Genomic DNA, 6,000 nt, shown 5'->3' with positions numbered 1-6,000 from the left:
TAATGGGCCTTGTTGGGCCCTAGTGGAGAGAGAGAGGGGCCGGCCAGGGCAAGAGGCGCGCCCCCTCCCCTTTAGTCCGAATAGGACAAGGAAGGGGGGGGGCACCCCCCTTGCCTTTCCCCTCTCCCACTCCTTCCTCCCTCCTCCTTGGACTAGGAAAGGGAGGGGCAAACCTACTTGGAGTAGGTTTCCCCCTCCTAGGGCGCGCCACTCCCTTGGCCGGCCCCCTCCTCCTCCCCCCCTTTATATACGGAGGAGGGGGGTACCTCTAGACACACAAGTTGATCTTCGTGATCGTTCCTTAGTTGTGTGCTGTGCCCCCCTCCACCATATTCCACCTCGGTCATATCGTAGCGGTGCTTAGGCGAAGCCCTGCGTCGGTAGAACATCATCATCGTCACCACGCCATCGTGCTGACGGAACTCATCCCTAACACCCTGCTGGATCAGAGTCCGGGGATCGTCATCGAGCTGAACGTGTGCTGAACTCGGAGGTGCCGTACGTTCGGTGCTTGGATCGGTCGGATCGTGAAGACGTACGAATACATCAACCGCGTTGTCATAACGCTTCCGCTTTCGGTCTACAAGGGTACCTGGACAACACTCTCCCCGCTCGTTGCTATGCATCACCATGATCTTGCATGTGCGTAGGAATTTTTTTGAAATTACTACGTTCCCCAACAGAGTTTGGGCTGAGCTGGCGACGCGCGAGTGGCTGGCGCGGAAGCGGAGGTGGATGCGGGCGCGGAATCTGGTGAAGGCGGCCGCGAATCAGCGGCAGGCGCGCGATACGGAGTGGATCTGGGCGGGTGGTGGGGGTGATAGCGACGGAAGTGGGATTCGGTGGGGGCCGCGGGCTGCATGGATCAGGTGGCGGGGCCACTGCAGGACCGCGGGACGCACGGGCCGCGATGGGGAGTGGGCGCGGAGGCCGGGGAGTGGATGGGTGCGGAGCGGGGGCGGGCGGAATTGGAGCGGGGATTGGCGCCGGATGTGCCTGCCAGTACGAGGTAGGTGGGATCGGGGCCAGGTGGGGCGCGGGATCCGGGGCGGGATCTGGTGCGGCGGGTGTGCCAGGGGCCTCCTGTGTGGCGAAGGGAAATTTTTGCTCGTCAATAATGACATGACGAGAAATATGAACGCGTCGTGTGCGAAGGTCGAGGCACCTATACCCCTTGTGCTTGAGAGGGTAGCCAAGAAGAACGCAAGGGGTGGAGCGTGGCGCTAGTTTATGTGGAGCGAGGTGGCTAAGGTTGGGAAAGTAGAGGCACCCGAAGACGCGTACATGCTCATAGGTAGGATGGTGGCTGTGGAGCAAGTAAAATGGTGTGAGCTGGTTAACCGTGGAGGAGGGTCGTCGGTTGATGAGATGGTTGGCGGTGTGTAGGGCCTCTACCCAGTATTCGGGTGGCATATGAGCATGTACTAGCAGGGTGCGAAGAACGTCGTTAGTGGTGCGTAAGAGGCGCTCGGCCTTACCATTTTGGGGGGATGTGTGAGGGCACGAGAGGTGAAACGAGACACCTAGATGCGAGAAGTGGTCGCGGAGGGAGTGAGAGAGAAATTCGCCGCCGTTGTCACACTGCACACATTTAATGGAGAGGTTATATTGGGTAAGAACGTAGGAGAAGAATGTTGGGGAACGTAGTAATTTCAAGAAATTTTCTATGCACACGCAAGATCATGGTGATGGCATAGCAACGAGAGGGGAGAGTGTTCGTCCATGTACCCTCGTAGACCGTAAGCGGAAGCGTTATGACAACGCGGTTGATGTAGTCATATGTCTTCACGATCCGACCGATCCAAGCACCGAACGTACGGCACCTCCGAGTTCAGCACACGTTTAGCTCGATGACGATCCCCAGGCTCCGATCCAGCAAAGCTTAGGGGATGAGTTCCGGCAGCACGACGGCGTGGTGACGATGATGATGCTCCACCGGCGCAGGGCTTCGCCTAAACTCTGCGACGATATGATCGAGGTGGAATATGGTGGAGGGGGGCACCGCACATGGCTAAGGAACGATCCGTAGATCAACTTGTGTTATGGGGTGCCCCCTTGCCCACGTATATAAAGGAGGGAGGGGGAGGTGCGGCCGGCCCCCTTGGGGTGCGCCTGGAGGAGTCCTACTCCCACCGGGAGTAGGACTCCCCCCTCTTGCCTTGGTGGAGAAGGAAAGGGGGGAGGGGAAAGAGGAAAGGAGGGCGCCGCCCCCGCCCTTCCTTGTCCTATTCGGACTAGGGGGGAGGGGGCGCGCGGCCTGCCCTGGTCGGCCCTTCTCTTCTCCCTCATGGCCCACTAAGTCCCATTAACCCCCAGGAGGGTTCCGGTAACCCCCCGGTGTTCTGGTAAAATCCCGATTTCACCCGGAACCTTTTCGATGTACAAACATAGGCTTCCAATATATCAATCTTTATGTCTCGACCATTTCGAGACTCCTCGTCATGTCCGTGATCACATCCGGGACTCCGAACAAACTTCGGTACATCAAAACTTATAAACTCATAATAAAACTGTCATCGTAACGTTAAGCATGCGGACCCTACGGGTTCGAGAACTATGTAGACATGACCTAGAACCATTCTCGGTCAATAACCAATAGCGGGACCTGGATGCCCATATTGGTTCCTACATATTCTACGAAGATCTTTATCGGTCAAACCGCATAACAATATACGTTGTTCCCTTTGTCATCGGTATGTTACTTGCCCGAGATTTGATCGTTGGTATCCAATACCTAGTTCAATCTTGTTACCGGCAAGTCTCTTTACTCGTTCCGTAATGCATCATCCCATAACCAACTCATTTGGTCACATTGCTTGCAAGGCTTATAATGATGTGCATTACCGAGAGGGCCCAGAGATACCTCTCCGACAATCGGAGTGACAAAACCTAATCTCGAAATACGCCAACTCAACATGTACCTTCGGAGACACCTGTAGTACTCCTTTATAATCACCCAGTTACGTTGTGACGTTTGGTAGTACCCAAAGTGTTCCTCCGGTAAATGGGAGTTGCATATTTCTCATAGTTACAGGAACATGTATAAGTCATGAAGAAAGCAATAGCAGTATACTAAATGATCAAGTGCTGGGCTAACGGAATGGGTCATGTCAATCACATCATTCTCCTAATGATGTGATCCCATTAATCAAATGACAACACATGTCTATGGTTAGGAAACATAACCATCTTTGATTAATGAGCTAGTCAAGTAGAGGCATACTAGTGACTATATGTTTGTCTATGTATTCACACATGTATCATGTTTCCGGTTAATACAATTCTAGCATGAATAATAAACATTTATCATGAAATAAGGAAATAAATAATAAATCTATATATGGTTAGGAAACATTTATCATGTTTCCGGTTAATATTATTGCCTCTAGGGCATATTTCCTTCAGTCTCCCACTTGCACTAGTGTCAATAATCTAGTTCACATCGCCATGTGATTTAACACCAATATTCATATCTATATATGATTAACACCCATAGTTCATATCGTCATGTGACCAACACCCAAAGGGTTTACTAGAGTCAATAATCTAGTTCACATCGCTTATGTGATTAACAGCCAAAGAGTACTAAGGTGTGATCATGTTTTGCTCGTGAGAGAAGCTTAGTCAACGGGTCTGTCATATTCAGAGCCATACGTATTTTGCAAATATTCTATGTCTACAATGCTCTGCACGAAGCTACTCTAGCTAATTGCTCCCACTTTCAGTATGTATCCAGATTGAGACTTAGAGTCATCTGGATCGGTGTAAAAGCTTGCACCAATGTAACTCCTTACGACAGGCTCTTTTATCACCTCCATAATCGAGAAATATTTCCTTAGTTCACACTAAGGATATTCTTGACCAATGTCCAGTGATCTACTCCTAGATCACTATTGTACTCCCTTGCCAACAGGGCAGAGTATACAATAGGTCTGGTCCATAGCATGGCATACTTTTATAGAACCTATGACTGATGCATAGGGAATGACTTTCATACTCTTTCTATTTTCTGCCGTGGTCGGGTCTTGAGTCTTACTCAATTTCACACCTTTGCAACACAGGCAAGAACTCTTTCTTTGACTGTTCCATTTTGAACTATTTCAAAATCTTGACAAGGTATGTACTTATTGAAAAACTTATCAAGCGTCTTGATCTATCTCAATAGATCTTGATGCTCAATATGTAAGCAGCTTCACCGAGGTCTTTCATTGAAAAACTTTTTATTCAAGTATCCTTTTATGCTATCCAGAAATTCTATATCATTTCCAATCAACAATATGTCTTGCACATATAATATCAGAAATGGTACAGAGCTCCCACTCACTTTCTTGTAAATACAGGCATTTCCAAAAGTCTGTATAAAACCATATGCTTTGATCAACTCATCAAAGCATATATTCCAACTCCGAGATGCTTGCACCAGTCCATTGATGGATTGCTGGAGCTTGCACACTTTGTTAGCATCTTTAGGATTGACAAAACCTTCTGGTTGCATCATATGCAACTCTTCTTTAATAAATCCATTAAGGAATGCAGTTTTGACATTCATTTGCTAGATTTTATAAAATGTGGCAATTGCTAACATGATTCGGACAGGCTTAAGCATCGTTACGAGTGAGAAAATTGTTGGGGAACGTAGTAATTTCAAAAAATTTCCTACGCACACGCAAGATCATGGTGATGATATAGCAACGAGGGGAGAGTGTTGTCTACGTACCCTCGTAGACCGCAGCGGAAGCGTTGACGCAATGTAGAGGAAGTAGTCATACGTCCTCCGGTTCAACCGATCCAAGTACCGTTACTCCGGCACCTCTGAGTTCTTGACACGCGTACAGCTCGATGATGCACCCTCGATCTCCGATCCAGCAGAGGCGCCGAGGGGGAGTTCCGTCAGCATGACGGCGTGGTGACGATCTTGATGTTCTCCTGTTGCAGGGCTTCGCCTAAGCACCGCTACAATATGACCGAGGTGTAATATCGTGGAGGGGGGCACCGCACACGGCTAAGGAACGATCAATGATCAACTTGTGTGTTCTAGGGTTCCCCCTACCCCTGTATATAAAGGAGGGAGGGAGGAGGTGGCCGGCCCTAGGGGGGCGCGCCATGAGGAGGGGGAAACCTACTCCAAGTAGGTTTCCCTCTCTCTTCCTTATCTTATTTGGAGGGGGAAGGAAAGAGTACTAGTATTAGGAAGTAGTACTAGTAGTAGTAATAGGAAGAGGGGGAAGGAGAAAGGAAAGGGGGGGCCGGCCCCCCTCCCCAATTTGGATTGGGCTTGGGGGGCACGCCCCCTTCCCTTGCTCCTTCTCTCTTCCAACTACATGGGCCCAATAAGGCCCATATACCTCCCGGGGGGTTCCGGTAACCTCCCGGGGCTCCAAACTTCTCCGGAACCTTTCCGGTGTCCAAATATATCCGTCCAATATATCAATCTTTATGTCTCGACCATTTCGAGACTCCTCGTCATGTCCGTAATCATATCCGGGACTCCGAACAACCTTCGGTACATCAAAATACATAAACTCATAATATAACTGTCATCGAAACCTTAAGCGTGCGGACCCTACGGTTCGAGAATGATGTAGACATGACTGAGACACATCTCTGGTCAATAACCAATAGCGGGACCTGGATGCCCATATTGGTTCCTACATATTCTACGAAGATCTTTATCGGTCAAACCGCATAACAACATACGTTGTTCCCTTTGTCATCGGTATGTTACTTGTGCGAGATTCGATCGTCGGTATCCAATACCTAGTTCAATCTCGTTATCGACAAGTCTCTTTACTCGTTCTGTAATACTTCATCTTATAACTAACTCATTAGTTACATGCTTGCAAGGCTTAGGTGATGAGCATTGCCGAGAGGGCCCAGAGATACCTCTCCGACAATCGGAGTGACAAAACCTAATCTCGAATTATGCTAACTCAACATGTACCTTCGGATACACCTGTAGTACTCCTTTATAATCACCCAGTTACGTTGTGATGTTTGGTA

This window comes from Triticum dicoccoides, chromosome 2B (genome assembly GCF_002162155.2).
Source record: "Triticum dicoccoides isolate Atlit2015 ecotype Zavitan chromosome 2B, WEW_v2.0, whole genome shotgun sequence".
In the NCBI taxonomy this organism is placed as follows: domain Eukaryota; kingdom Viridiplantae; phylum Streptophyta; class Magnoliopsida; order Poales; family Poaceae; genus Triticum; species Triticum dicoccoides.
This window is presented reverse-complemented; position numbering follows the sequence as displayed.